We start from the raw sequence: 15130 nt of genomic DNA, 5'->3' as shown, positions 1-15130 counted from the left end.
GAAGATAATGGACACCATTTTAAAAAGTGTCAATTTGAAGATGATAATTGATTTTGCTAATACTTATGATAGTTGATTTTGCTAATAACAGTATGTATGTAACAGAAAAAAAAACTTGTTAAAAGAAAAAATTGTTAAGATAAAGAAATAATTAAGTTGTAAATGTTATACAAGTTTGTGTTAAGCAAATTGTAAATTTAGTTCTGAGTTGAGATCGGAGCTAAGCTTGCAAGTTGCAGTAATTCAATTTGAATTTTCAAACATTTTGAAGTTTTAAAAAAAAAAAAGAGAGCAAATAGAGAAAAGGACACAGATCTTGAATGCGTTGAATAGCACATTTCAGGGGCCCATGAATCTTTCTGTTATCTTAGACCTAAAACCTAGGAAGATTGGTGAGCCATAGGAATGTCTGGGGCGTTTTAATGAAATCTACCGGGGGCAGTCAGGCGATTTGCTGTATCAAAATGGTCAGAATTCCCCTCAATACTGTGCTATGTTAATGCATTGCCTACCACCTTCTGTGGTTACTGCTGTGAAATGTAATAACATGAATTGGACAGAGAACGACCCTTCCCAGATGGCAAGGGCAGTCAGATTTTACTGGAAGGAGGGTGTAGGCCAAGAAGGAGGCTCAGTTACAAAGGTTAAGACTGAGTATGTAATGAAAAAGGATGATCTGCGATCCCAACAAGCGGCAGAAATGGTAGTTTACCAGCAGGAGCTCCAATATAGTGACTTTGGGTGGGTGGATCAGCGACGAGGAGGATGAGACAACAGTGCTATATTTCTATCACCCCCCAGTGGTGGACGTTAGACATTGAACAGCCACTATCACTGCATCACGTTACCCTGGCCTATGACAGAACTGGACGAAACAGGGAGTTGGAGGACAAATACTGGCCATTACTTGAGACCGAATGGCCAGTCAAGGTTACAGCCACAGTCACGGGAAAAGAAGGTACAGCCGATTTTGTTACAATATCACCACATTTATGGCCACAGTCAGCTTCGGTAAGCCCTCATATTACACGTCAGGTCCATGACCAGTACCATGCCAGGGATATGGGGCGAATGGTCAGCATCTTACCGCAGCTCGTCAGAATAGGTATGAGATATACCTTTTGAACAATCTACGTCTGACATTTAAATACTGTACCACTATCAATCCAGCCTGTTTTCTTAGTGGTCCCCCTGTCCATGAAGACGCACCTGGCCACGACTGTTTAGCCTTGATTCAGGAAACTACCACAATAAGGGGCGATTTGAGTGACATTTCGTCAGAACAACCTGACATGATTATGTGTGGTCAAATATCCCACCGGGGTTTAGTTAATGACCTACTGCAGGCCCTCCTTCTGCCAGCGCAGATTTCCGTTATTAAATGTGCTGCCCACACGAATGGTACAACCCCAGTTGACGTTGGTAATGAACGAGCAGATTGTGCAGCGCGCACAGCCGCACAAATTCAGCAAGTGATGGTGCCTAAAATGTTAAGTCAGACTAAACGATCTACTATGAATGTGTCTGCTTCTGACAAGCCAATGCCAACCATCCAAGACGTCATAAGGTTACAGGAGGACGCTCCTGAGAGTGATAAACAAATGTGGAAACGGTTAGGTTGTACATATGATTCTGTTTCCTCTTTATGGACCACGCCTGCACATCAGACTTGTATGTCTGATGTGCTGGCTTTATGGGTCATCGAATGTGTACACTTTGCAACTCATTGTGGGGCTCGGGGGACTAGTGATTTGTTGCTGGACACTTGGTGGCACCCTAAAATGCAGGGGTTGGCCCAAAGTATCAGTAATCGGTGTTTGATTTGTCAGCAATATAACACCGGAAAAGGTATCCCTTGTGGGAAGGGGCAAACCCCGTTGCCCAGTGGTCCCTTTGAGACGCTCCAAATGGATTACATTGAGTTGGAAAGGTGTCAATGTTATAAATATGTTTTGGTCATTGTGGATGTGTTCAGCAGATGGGTTGAGGCGTATCCGACTATCTATAGTAAAGCTGCTACTGTGGTTAAAGTCTTGATGAGGGAAATCATTCCCCGGTACGGTATACCAGCTCAGTTAAGTTCTGATAATGGGCCTCATTTTATTGGACAAATTAACAAGGAGTTTTGCTCCCAGTTGGGCATACGCCAGCAGTTACACTGTGCTTACAGACCACAGGCAGCCGGGGTGGTTGAAAGACACAATCAGACCCTCAAAACTAAATTGGCTAAATTAAGAGCAGACACGGGACTGACATGGCTTAAGTTGCTCCCCGTTGCCCTCTTCCAGCTGCGGGTTACACCTGCGGGACCAGCCCGGCTCTCTCCCGCCGAGATTCTCTATGGCAGGCCTCTTAGAACTCCTTGGAGCCTGCAGGTTCCCAGACGGGTTCAGTTTCATCAGATGACTGAGGAAATGACCACCTATGTTCTGGCCCTTACGCAAGTGCTCAAGGAACTCCATGGCCAGGTCCGCGCGGCTCACCAGCCATTGCGCCCAGTACCTAGCTCACTTTCAGTCCAGCCCGGTAGTTATGTAATGGTCAAAAATTGGACTAGGAAGGGGTCGGAGCCGCGATGGGACGGGCCCTTCCAAGTTCTCCTTGCCACCCCCACAGCAGTTAAAGTGGAGGGGCGAAGTGCTTGGGTCCACCTACATCACTGTAAATTGAGCCCATCTCCACTACTGTAAAAGGTCGGATACTAACCTGCCTCCCTTCTCCAGTGCTATTTTACAGGTGTGGAGCATGATGGAGTGGCTACGCATCGTCTGTCTGATATTTGGCCTCACTTCGCTTGGCGTGTTATTGGCGATGGACATGGAAAAGGGGAATATTATGTATCTGTGTAGCCCCAACCAATCTACAAGGATACATCACCTATGCACAGGTGATGTTCTTCACTGCCCCCATATACGAGGACATGGTATCGACTCATGGAAGGTCATCAAAGTTAAGGAGAATGCGGGAGTCATGAAGCAGCTGCACCGGTCCCGGCGATGGGAAGGGAACATTATATGGACATTGCCTTGTTTTTGGAATACATGTAAATTTGATTTTGGATGTGTTAAAAGTGGTACAATAAAGGTAACATCAAGCTGTCAGAAGAGTGTAGGAAGAGACCATGAGAAAGAGAAAGGGACTAGAGAGAGGACGGGGCGTGTGAGAAGGGAAGTACAGCTGGAACGTAGGTTACCGGGAGATGCACTTAAGTTAATTAAAGGCCAAACTGAGGAAAACCCGGGTAGTATGAATCTCTTCTACCAGATTTACCACCGTCTGTATGGCCAGGGACGGGTTGTCTGATACCCAAACCCCGCAGCGGTGTCTAGGTTATTTTCTGTTTCACCGCTTTGGGGCACTCCCCAAACGGTGGTTCATTGTCAGCGTTCCGAGCCATTGCCCGAGCAAGTCACTCTTCCTTACGATCCGGATTCAGCACCACCGGCTATTTGCCTTCCCCTCCCTCGGGATAATTCCCATTCACAGTACGATAGGCTGCGACGGTGGAGGGCGTACATACCTAGCCACTTCACTCCCAATAGGGATTCCCGGTCGTACGAGAATTGCTTCAGCAGTGAAGGATATGGCTGTTTGCTGGTAGAGGTGGACACAAATATAACATGTCTGTTTCCCACCTGTACGGACAGGAGGTGCCATATCACCCAGGCGTCTGGCCAATGCGTTTGTTATAGCACCACTTGCGTTCCATTGAACGCTGGCCTCCAGCTCCTTTGTGGCTGGGCGAATGTCTCTCATATCACTGTCGGGAATAGGGCTTTCCGCATTGCTGGGCGGCCCGAATGGGCATTTCAAAATTGGATAAACTGGGCTACTGGGAGGTCCTTACGCAACCGATATACTGATTGTGATGCTAGTCTCCACACGGAACAAGGATACTACTTTTTATTTAATGGTACGGTGACCAACGTTTTGTCACCCCCATTTCCCCGCCGAATTGCTATAGGGACTCTAGTCCCTACCACAGTCCCCTGCCCTTCGGCGTGGAACCTGCATAATCAGTTAGCACGCCGGGCAGTCTCTGCTGAATTTTGCGAGAACTGGAAAAAACCTCAGGTTCTTGCACCCAACCGGGGCCACTCAGCCGGGTGGGGCATTCTGAGCGTATTGACACTGGGCGGTGTGGGGGGTTCCTTGGCTGTTAGTGATCGGAATTATTTTATTTGCGGCCTTACCCTTTTGGGAAATGAAACCTTGGGAGCCCTCGGGGCAATAACTAAGGAGTTGTCTCAGCTACGGTTGTTTGCAATGCAGAACCGGTATGCTCTTGACTATCTTCTGGCCCGTGAGGGTGGGGTATGCGCCATAGTACAGGGCAAGTGTATTATGGGGATTCAGGACTTGACTGCTAACATTACTAAATTTATGGATCGCATACGGGATCACTTGGACGGGATGCAGGATCCTGGCTCTTGGGGTAACTGGGGATTTGGAGGATGGAAGGACTGGTTGATAAATATGGCCATGTATCTAGTGGTAGCTATCGGCTGCATCTTTGTGGGCCTGGCCATCCTTAAATGTGTGATGGGTAGAATGCTGGGTGCACTGGATCAGATCACCGCCCCAATCACCGAGAAAAAAATTTAACTGTTAAAATCCATGAGGGTGAAGCAGATGAAGGGGGGCTAAGACAGGAATTGGAAATGCAGCGACGAATCTTTTTAGATGAGGAACCGTAGCTATAGATTGGATAGTTCGGTTATCATGGAATGATAAAAGGAGGGAATGACGAATGTGATATAAAATAGTTACTTTAGAGATACTAGTTAATGTAATGTAGAAATAAGCCACTTTGATTTTTGCAGTTAGGGACAAAGGAATTTGGGACCGCATGGAAAAAGCAGGAAGAGGTGTGTCTATAAGAGTGAGGATGCATTGATAGGGGCCAGAGAAAGGGATTGGAAGTGAGCCAATCAGAATGGATTAAACAGGTCAGGAGGGACCTAGGCTGACCTATGTCCGTCGAGTATGTGAAACTTGATACCATTTGAACTGATTTTGCAGAGATTCCTTTGTCTGTTAGTTCAGTCGTTTTCTGGAGTGTAAGAGGCAGGACGTCCTGTTACATTCTGTAAGATGGTTAAGCTTGCAAGCTAAATAAATAACTTCTGTTTACGTGCGAATCCGTCTCAACTTTTATTGAGGCCAGACTGACAGAGAAAGAAAATAGGAGATCAACATGAGCAGCACTCAGCAGTGTGAGCAGCGCCCAGCAGTGTGAGCAGCACCCAGCAGTGTGAGCAGCGCCCAGCAGTGTGAGCAGCACCCAGCAGTGTGAGCAGCACCCAGCAGTGTGAGCAGCACCCAGCAGTGTGAGCGCCCAGCAGTGTGAGCAGCACTCAGCAGTGTGAGCGCCCAGCAGTGTGAGCAGCACCCAGCAGTGTGAACAGCACCCAGCAGTGTGAACAGCACCCAGCAGTGTGAGCAGCACCCAGCAGTGTGAGCAGCATCCAGCAGTGTGAGCAGTGTGAGCGCCCAGCAGTGTGAGCAGCACCCAGCAGTGTGAACAGCACCCAGCAGTGTGAGCACCCAGCAGTGTGAGCAGCACCCAGCAGTGTGAGCAGCACCCAGCAGTGTGAGCAGCACCCAGCAGTGTGAACAGCACCCAGCAGTGTGAGCACCCAGCAGTGTGAGCAGCACCCAGCAGTGTGAGCAGCACCCAGCAGTGTGAGCAGCACCCAGCAGTGTGAGCAGCACCCAGCAGTGTGAGCACCCAGCAGTGTGAGCAGCATCCAGCAGTGTGAGCAGCACCCAGCAGTGTGAGCAGCACCCAGCAGTGTGAGCACCCAGCAGTGTGAGCAGCGCCCAGCAGCGTGAGCACCCAGCAGTGTGAGCACCCAGCAGTGTGAGCAGCACCCAGCAGTGTGAGCAGCACCCAGCAGTGTGAGCAGCACCCAGCAGTGTGAGCAGCACCCAGCAGTGTGAGCGCCCAGCAGTGTGAGCAGCACTCAGCAGTGTGAGCAGCACCCAGCAGTGTGAGCAGCACCCAGCAGTGTGAGCAGCACCCAGCAGTGTGAGCAGCACTCAGCAGTGTGAGCAGCACCCAGCAGTGTGAGCAGCACCCAGCAGTGTGAGCACCCAGCAGTGTGAGCAGCACTCAGCAGTGTGAGCGCCCAGCAGTGTGAGCAGCACCCAGCAGTGTGAACAGCACCCAGCAGTGTGAGCACCCAGCAGTGTGAGCAGCACTCAGCAGTGTGAGCGCCCAGCAGTGTGAGCAGCACCCAGCAGTGTGAACAGCACCCAGCAGTGTGAGCGCCCAGCAGTGTGAGCACCCAGCAGTGTGAGCACCCAGCAGTGTGAGCAGCACCCAGCAGTGTGAGCAGCACCCAGCAGTGTGAGCAGCACCCAGCAGTGTGAGCAGCACCATAGGGGTGGGTTTAATAGACAGACTGCAGCACTGGGGGTCTGAGCCAGGTTCCCCCCCCCCCCCTCGATTCCACAGACGTAGCACCAAGTCGCTCCCCGCTGAACCCCCAGGCAGCCTCCCCCAGCAAGCCCGACAGTTTTCAAGGGTTTTGCAGTGTTTTCGTTTATTCCCCCTCATCCGCAGCCATGGAGCCCAGTCCCCACTCGTCAATATTTACACTGATTCACACCCGTGAGACTTCCACCTCAGAGTCGCGGAGCATCGCGGAGGGCCAGAGCAGACTGTGTCCAACGCTAATCACATTTAAATGCATGCAATGCTGGTGTTGCACGCCCCTGCCAGCATGGGGCGCAAAGCTCGTTGTCGCCACCAGGGAGGGACTGGAACGTGGCGCGGAATCGCCGCTGGGCGCAAACTTCGATTTGCGCAAGAGGCCTGAATCGGCGGCCGATTGTGATTCACATTTCTGGCGTCGCAAGGCAGAGAATCCAGCCTCGAATCAGAAAATACTGGACAACCTCAGCAGGTCTGACAGCAGGAGAGAGAACGGAGCTAACGTTTCCAGTCTGGGTGACTCTTTGTCTAGTTGGAGAGAATTGGAAATAGGGTCAGATTTATCCTGTTGTGGGGGGGGGGATGGGGGCAGCGATAGGGGAAGATGGATAAAGATGTTGAGGACAGAAGACAAAAGGAATGTAAATGGTGGTGATTAAGGCTAAGAAGGGGCTGATAGTGACACATAACGAGATTAGAATGTGTGAGTGGCAGAACAAAGGTGAGCAGTGTGTCAAAGGGCAACTAGAAACAGTTGGCCCAAGGGGAGTGGGGGGAGGGGGAATGGGGAGGGAAAACCAAGATGGAAAGTGGGATGGAAAAATGCATCAGTGGAAGAAATGAACATAAATTGATAGAAATACAAATGTGGTGAAGGTGGAGGAGAGAGTTCACAGTCTGAAGTTGTTGAACTCAGTGTTAAGTCCGGAGGGCTGTAACGTGCCTAATCGGAATCGGGGTGAAAAGTGAGGAGAAGGGGGACTCTATCCTGGTTCTGGGAGGGTGGAGAGGGGGTGAGGGCGGTGTGAGGGATGGGTCGGACACGGTTCAGAGTCCTGTCGACCACAGGACGAATGAAGACGTGTCAGCAGCACCGTTTTGGAAAGTGGCATCATCGGAACTGATGTGACGGAGGCGAAGGAGCTGGGAGATTGGGATGGAGTCCTTACAGGATGTGGGGTGTGGAGAGCTGTCGTAGAGGAAGCTGTGGGAGTCGGTGGGTTTGTAATGGATATTAGTGGACAGTCTGTCCCCAGAAACGGAGATAGAGAGATCAAGGAAGGGAAGGGAAGTGTCAGAGATGGACAATGGGAAGGTGACAGAGGGGTGGAAATTGGAAGCAAAATGAATTAATTTTTCCAGGTCCAGACGGGACCATGAAGCGGCTCCAAAGCAGTCGCTGATGTACCGATAAGAGTTTGGGAGGGGACTGGAGTACGACTGGAACAAGGAATGTTCCACATACCCCACAAAGAGGCAGGCAAAACTGGGACCCATGCGGGTAACCATAGCAACACCTTTGGTTTGCAGGAAGTGAGACAAGTGAAAGGAGAAATTGTTGAGTGAGAGGACAGGTTCAGTCAGAGGCAGGAGAGTGCTGGTGGACGGGGATTGTCCAGGCCTCTGTTCGAGGAAAAGGCGGAGAGCCCTTAGACCATCCTGAGGGGGAATGGAGAGAGAGAGGGATTGGGCATCCTGGTGGGGAATGGGGGGAGAGGGATAGGACATCTTGGTGGGGAATGGAGGTACAGAGGGATTGGACATCCTGGTGGGGAATGGGAGTATAGAGGGATTGGACATGCTGGTGGGGAATGGGGATATAGAGGGATTGAACACCCTGGTGGGGAATGGAGGGAGAGGGATTGGACATCCTGGTGGGGAATGGAGGGAGAGGAATTGGACATCCTGGTGGGGAATGGGGGGAGAGGGATTGGACACCCTGGTGGGGAATGGAGGTATAGAGGGATTTGACACCCTGGTGGGGAATGGGGGGGAGAGGGATTGGACATCCAACATGGGGAATGGGGATAAAGAGGGATTGGACATCCTGGTGGGGAATGAGAGGTATAGAGGGATTGGACATCCTGGTAGGGACTGGAGGGAGAGGGATTGGACATCCTGGTGGGGACTGGAGGGAGAGGGAGTGGACATCCTGGTGGGGAATGGGGGTATAGAGGGATTGGACACCCTGGTGGGGAATGGAGGGAGAGGGATTGGACATCCTGGTGGGGAATGGAGGGAGAGGGATTGGACATCCTGGTGGGGAATGGGGGGAGAGGGATTGGACACCCTGGTGGGGAATGGGAGTATAGAGGGATTGGACACCCTGGTGGGGAATGGGGGGGAGAGGGATTGGACATCCAAGATGGGGAATGGGGGTATAGAGGGATTGGACATCCTGGTGGGGACTGGAGGGAGAGGGATTGGACATCCTGGTGGGGAATGGGAGTATAGAGGGATTGGACATCCTGGTAGGGAATGGGGGTATAGAGGGATTAGACATCCTGGTGGGGAATGTGAGTATAGAGGGATTGGTCATCCTGGTGGGGAATGGAGGGAGAGGGATTGGACATCCTGGTGGGGAATGTGAGTATAGAGGGATTGGACATCCTGGTGGGGAATGGAGGGAGAGGGATAGGACATCCTGGTGGGGAATGGAGATATAGAGGGATTGGACGTCCTGGTGGGGAATGGGAGTATAGAGGGATTGGACATCCTGGTGGGGAATGGGGGTATAGAGGGATTGGACATCCTGGTGGGGAATGGAGGGAGAGGGATTGGACACCCTGATGGGGAATGGGGGTGTGGACGGATTGGACATCCTGGTGGGGAGTGGAGGTATAGAGGGATTGGGCATCCTGGTGGGGAATGGAGGGAGAGGGATTGGACATCCTGGTGGGGAATGGAGGGAGAGGGATTGGGCATCCTGGTGGGAATGGAGGTATAGAGGGATTGGGCATCCTGGTGGGGAGTGGAGGGAGAGGAAATGGATATCCTGGTGGGGAATACAGGTATAGAGGGATTGGACGTCCTGGTGGGGAATGGGGGTATAGAGGGGTTGGACATCCTGGTGTTGAATGGAGAGAGAGGGATTGGACATCCTGGTGGGGAATAGGGGTATAGAGGGGTTGGACATCCTGGTGGGGAATAGGGGTATAGAGGGGTTGGACATCCTGGTGGGGAATAGGGGGATAGAGGGATTGGACATCCTGGTGGGGAATGGGGGTATAGAGGGATTGGACATCCTGGTGGGGAATAGGGGTATAGAGGGGTTGGACATCCTGGTGGGGAATAGGGGTATAGAGGGATTGGACATCCTGGTGGGGAATGGAGGTATAGAGGGATTGGACATCCTGGTGGGGAATGGAGGTATCAAGGGATTGGACATCCTGGTGGGGAATGGGGGTATAGAGGGATTGGACATGCTGGTGGGAAAGGGAGGTATAGAGGGATTGGACATCCTGGTGGGGAATGGAGGTATCAAGGGATTGGACATCCTGGTGGGGAATGGGGGTATAGAGGGATTGGACATGCTGGTGGGAAAGGGAGGTATAGAGGGATTGGACATCCTGGTGGGGAATGGGGGTATAGTGGGATTGAACACCCTGGTGGGGAATGGAGGTATAGAGGGATTGGACATCCTGGTGGGGAATGGAGGTATCAAGGGATTGGACATCCTGGTGGGGAATGGAGGGAGAGAGGGATTGGACATCCTGGTGGGGAACGGGGGTATAGAGGGATTGGACATCCTGGTGGGGAATGGGAGTATAGAGGGATTGGACATGCTGGTGGGGAATGGGGGTATAGAGGGATTGGACATCCTGGTGGGGAATGGGAGTATAGAGGGATTGGACATGCTGGTGGGGAATGGGGGTATAGAGGGATTGGACGCCCTGGTGGGGAATGGAGGGAGAGGGATTGGACACCCTTGTGGAGAATGGGGGTATAGAGGGATTGGACATCCTGGTGGGGAATGGGAGTATAGAGGGATTGGACATGCTGGTGGGGAATGGGGGTATAGAGGGATTGGACATCCTGGTGGGGAATGGAGGGAGAGGGATTGGACATCCTGGTGGGGAATGGGGGTATAGAGGGATTGGGCATCCTGGTGGGGAATGGGGGTATAGAGGGATTGGACACCCTGGTGGGGAATGGGGGGGAGAGGGATTGGACATCCAAGATGGGGAATGGGGATAAAGAGGGATTGGACATCCTGGTGGGGAATGGAGGTATAGAGGGATTGGACATCCTGGTGGGGACTGGAGGGAGAGGGATTGGACATCCTGGTGGGGAATGGAGGGAGAGGGATTGGACATCCTGGTGGGGAACGGGGGTATAGAGGGATTGGACATCCTGGTGGGGAATGGGAGTATAGAGGGATTGGACATCCTGGTGGGGAATGGGGGTATAGAGGGATTGGACACCCTGGTGGGGAATGGGGGTATAGAGGGATTGGACATCCTGGTGGGGAATGGGGGTATAGAGGGATTGGACATCCTGGTAGGGAATGGGGGTATAGAGGGATTAGACATCCTGGTGGGGAATGTGAGTATAGAGGGATTGGTCATCCTGGTGGGGAATGGAGGTATAGAGGGATTGGACACCCTGGTGGGGAATGGGGGAGAGGGATTGGACATCCTGGTGGGGAATGGGAGTATAGAGGGATTGGGCATCCTGGTGGGGAATGGGAGTATAGAGGGATTGGACATCCTGGTGGGGAATGGGGGTATTGAGGGATTGGACATCCTTGTGGGGAATGGGGGTATAGAGGGAGTGGACATCCTGGTGGGGAATGGGGGTATAGAGGGATTGGACATCCTGGTGGGGAATGGGGGTATAGAGGGATTGGACATCCTGGTGGGGAATGGGGGTATAGAGGGATTGGACATCCTGGTGGGGAATGGGGGTACAGAGGGATTGGACATCCTGGTGGGGAATGGGGGTATTGAGGGATTGGACATCCTGGTGGGGAATGGAGGGAGAGGGATTGGACACCCTGGTGGAGAATGGGGGTATAGAGGGATTGGACATCCTGGTGGGGAATGGGGGTATAGAGGGATTGGACATTCTGGTGGGGAATTGAGGGAGAGGGATTGGACATCCTGGTGGGGAATGGAGGGAGAGGGATTGGACATCCTGGTGGGGAATGGGAGTATAGAGGGATTGGACATCCTGGTGGGGAATGGGGGTATTGAGGGATTGGACATCCTGGTGGGGAATGGGGGTATAGAGGGATTGGACATTCTGGTGGGGAATTGAGGGAGAGGGATTGGACATCCTGGTGGGGAATGGAGGGAGAGGGGTTGGATATCCTGGTGGGAATGGAGGTATAGAGGGATTGGACGTCCTGGTGGGGAATGGGGGTATAGAGGGATTGGACATCCTGGTGGGGAATGGGGGTATAGAGGAATTGGACATCCTGGTGGGGAATGGGGGTATAGAGGGGTTGTACATTCTGGTGGGGAATGAGGGTATAGAGGGGATTGGACAGCCTGGCGGGGAATGGGGGTATAGAGGGGTTGTACATTCTGGTGGGGAATGGGGGTATAGAGGGATTGGACATCCTGGTGGGGAATGGGGGTATAGAGGGATTGGACACCCTGGTGGGGAATGGGGGTATAGAGGGATTGGACACCCTGGTGGGGAATGGGGGTATAGAGGGATTGGACATCCTGGTGGGGAATGGGGGTATAGAGGGGTTGTACATTCTGGTGGGGAATGAGGGTATAGAGGGGATTGGACAGCCTGGCGGGGAATGGGGGTATAGAGGGGTTGTACATTCTGGTGGGGAATGGGGGTATAGAGGGATTGGACATCCTGGTGGGGAATGGGGGTATAGAGGGATTGGACACCCTGGTGGGGAATGGGGGTATAGAGGGATTGGACACCCTGGTGGGGAATGGGGGTATAGAGGGATTGGACATCCTGGTGGGGAATGGGGGTATAGAGGGGTTGTACATTCTGGTGGGGAATGAGGGTATAGAGGGGATTGGACAGCCTGGCGGGGAATGGGGGTATAGAGGGGTTGTACATTCTGGTGGGGAATGGGGGTATAGAGGGATTGGACACCCTGGTGGGGAATGGGGGTATAGAGGGATTGGACACCCTGGTGGGGAATGGGGGTATAGAGGGATTGGACATCCCGGTGGGGAATGGAGGTATAGAGGGATTGGATATCCTGGTGGGGAATGGAGGGAGAGGGATTGGACATCCTGGTGGGGAATGGGGGTATAGAGGGGTTGGACATCCTGGTGGGGAATGGGGGTATAGAGGGATTGGACACCCTGGTGGGGAATGGGGGTATAGAGGGATTGGACATCCACGGTAAAGAGGAGGCGGTTAGGGCCGGGAACTGGAAGTTGTTGATATGATGTAGGACATTGGAGGGATCGGCAATGTGGGTGGGAAGAGACTGGACAAAAGAAGAGAGGATGGAGCCAGGATATGAAGAAATGAGATTGGTGGGGCAGGAACAGGCTGACATGATGGGACGACCGGAAGAGTCCTGTGAGTGGGGATTTTGGGGAGGAGGTAGAAGCGGGTTGTCCGGGGTTGGGAGATTGAGGTTGGACGCTGTGGAGGGAAGATCTCCAGAGGCGGTGAGGTCAGTGACAGTCCTGGAAACAGTGGCTTGATGCTCGGTGGTGGGGTCATGGTCCAGGGGGAGGTAGGAGGAAGTGTCTGAGAGTTGGTGTTCAGCCTCTGTCAGGTAGAGGTCAGTACTCCAGACAACAACAGCCCCACCCTTGTCGGCAGGTTTGATGACAAAGTCCGGTTTGGACCTGAGCGAGGCGTGTGGCAAGTTCAGAAGGAGACGGGTTAGAGTGGGTGAGAGGGGCAAAGAAATTGAAACGGTCGATGTCACACTGACAGTCCTCAATGGAAAGATCGTGTTGATGGGTCAGAAGATAATGGAGCAAACTTGAAAAAAGAGGGGTTGGGGTAAAGATCAATTTGAATCGTAGATTTGAGGGGCTACATGCCTCCTATTCCTAATGTGTCTTTGGATGGGAGGGTTTTGTAACTGTGCAGTTGGTAGTTGCATTTGTTGACAGGAGTTAGAGATTGAGAAAGATAATTAGGCAAAACATTCTTGACTGGAGAGGGACTGTGGGGCACCTTAATCAGGAAAGGTTCTGTCGGTGAAGTGTCCTTATTTTCTTTATTATGGTTTGTGCTCCATCATTCATCAACGTCAAGTGAACTTTGTTGCAATTTGGTGAGGCCGGACGTGTGAGGCTTGAACAGAACGTTTTCTTTGTGTTTTGCAACACATTTGTGTGTCAATAGTTTTCTTTTCAGATTGAAACTCGTAAATGAGTCCTTAGAAATAGTTCTGAAATGTTTTTCCTCAGTTTGTTTTGAATCCCCATGTGGGGCGCTCCTGGCACAGAGAGGGGGACATTGCCTTTTCACCAGGCCGCCACGGGATCGAGTCCAGCACTCACTAATGAGATGTGGTCAGACATTGCGCAAGTTTCCACACAAGCACTGTTGCATGTGGGCTGTCGGCCTTGACTCGGTTCCCAGAGGGCAGGCCTCCAGAATATTTGGCAGCATGCGAGGTTTTTGGTCTTTCGAATCATTAGTCTTCTCTACAAACAACACAATACAAGCTTTGAACATTCGGAGCAGGAGGAGGCACTCGCCCATTGAGCCTTTCCCCCTGTTTAATAAGATCACAGCTGATCCGTATCTGAAGTCCATTTATTCACCGTTGCTTCCTTTGATACCCTCACTGAAGTAAAATCTGTCACCCTCCGCTTTCAATGCGAAACAGTAAATTTGAGCTCGTACCAAGTATGCGGCCTGTGTTTGAACCCTTCTTATTTTTTAAAAGTAAATTTCGAGTACCCAATTTCCCAATTAAGGGGCAATTACGCGTGGCCAATCCACCTAACCTGCACATCTTTGGGTTGTGGGGGTGAGACCCGCGCAGACACGGGGAGAATGTGCAAACCCCACGCGGACAGTGACCCAGGGCCGGGATTCGAACCCGGGATCGGTGCCCTGAGGCAGCAGTGCTAACCACTGTGCCACCCTGCCGCCCCTCTTAGTCCAGTTCACCCGCCAGTCCCTGTGCTCACTGAATACATTGGCTTCCGCTCGGGCAACACCTCAATTCTAACATTCTCACTCTTATTTTCAAATCTCGCCATGGTCCCATCCCTCCCTGTCTCTGTAATCTCCTCCACACTCATCTAATTCTATCCTCTTAGATATCTTTGATTCTAATCGCCTCACCATTGGGGCCCTAATCTCAGGAATTCCTTCTCCACCACTCTAAATCACTTTAAAATGTTCCTTAAAAACCAATGTCTTTGATCGAGGTTTAGCCTCCCTATCTTGATTGTGCCAATATCTGACTTGACAACAGCCCATAGAATCTCGACAGGGCAGAAAGAGGACATTCGGCCCATCGAGCCTGCACCGGCCCTCTGAACGAGCGCCCCACCTATCCCTGTAACCCCACCGGACCCGCACATCTTTGGATGGACGGGGGACGGGGACGGTTTGCCAACGTGCCGGGGTCGGGGGAGAGTGGGGGGGGCAGGGGTTTGGGCACCAGGAGGATTGAATTGGCAGGTGACCAATGGGGGCAGCCTGGGGGTGGGAGTTTGGAAGTGGATGGTCTTTTGATGCGACATGCGGATTATTGTCCAATCAGAGTTGGCGATGCTAGCTCCGGGT

At 52.0% G+C, this 15130-nt stretch overlaps 1 protein-coding gene across 1 annotated transcript in view; it reads left to right on the top strand.

Annotated features, from left to right (window-relative positions):
* LOC140391491 (vitamin K-dependent protein S-like) overlaps positions 1-15130 on the top strand; it is a 72623-nt gene that overhangs the window by 41038 nt on the left and 16455 nt on the right. The gene's annotated exons all lie outside the window — the stretch shown is intronic.

This window comes from Scyliorhinus torazame, chromosome 15 (genome assembly GCF_047496885.1).
Source record: "Scyliorhinus torazame isolate Kashiwa2021f chromosome 15, sScyTor2.1, whole genome shotgun sequence".
Taxonomy (NCBI): Eukaryota; Metazoa; Chordata; class Chondrichthyes; order Carcharhiniformes; family Scyliorhinidae; genus Scyliorhinus; species Scyliorhinus torazame.
Note: the sequence above shows the minus strand (reverse complement) of the source record. Positions and strands in the feature narration are given on the sequence as shown.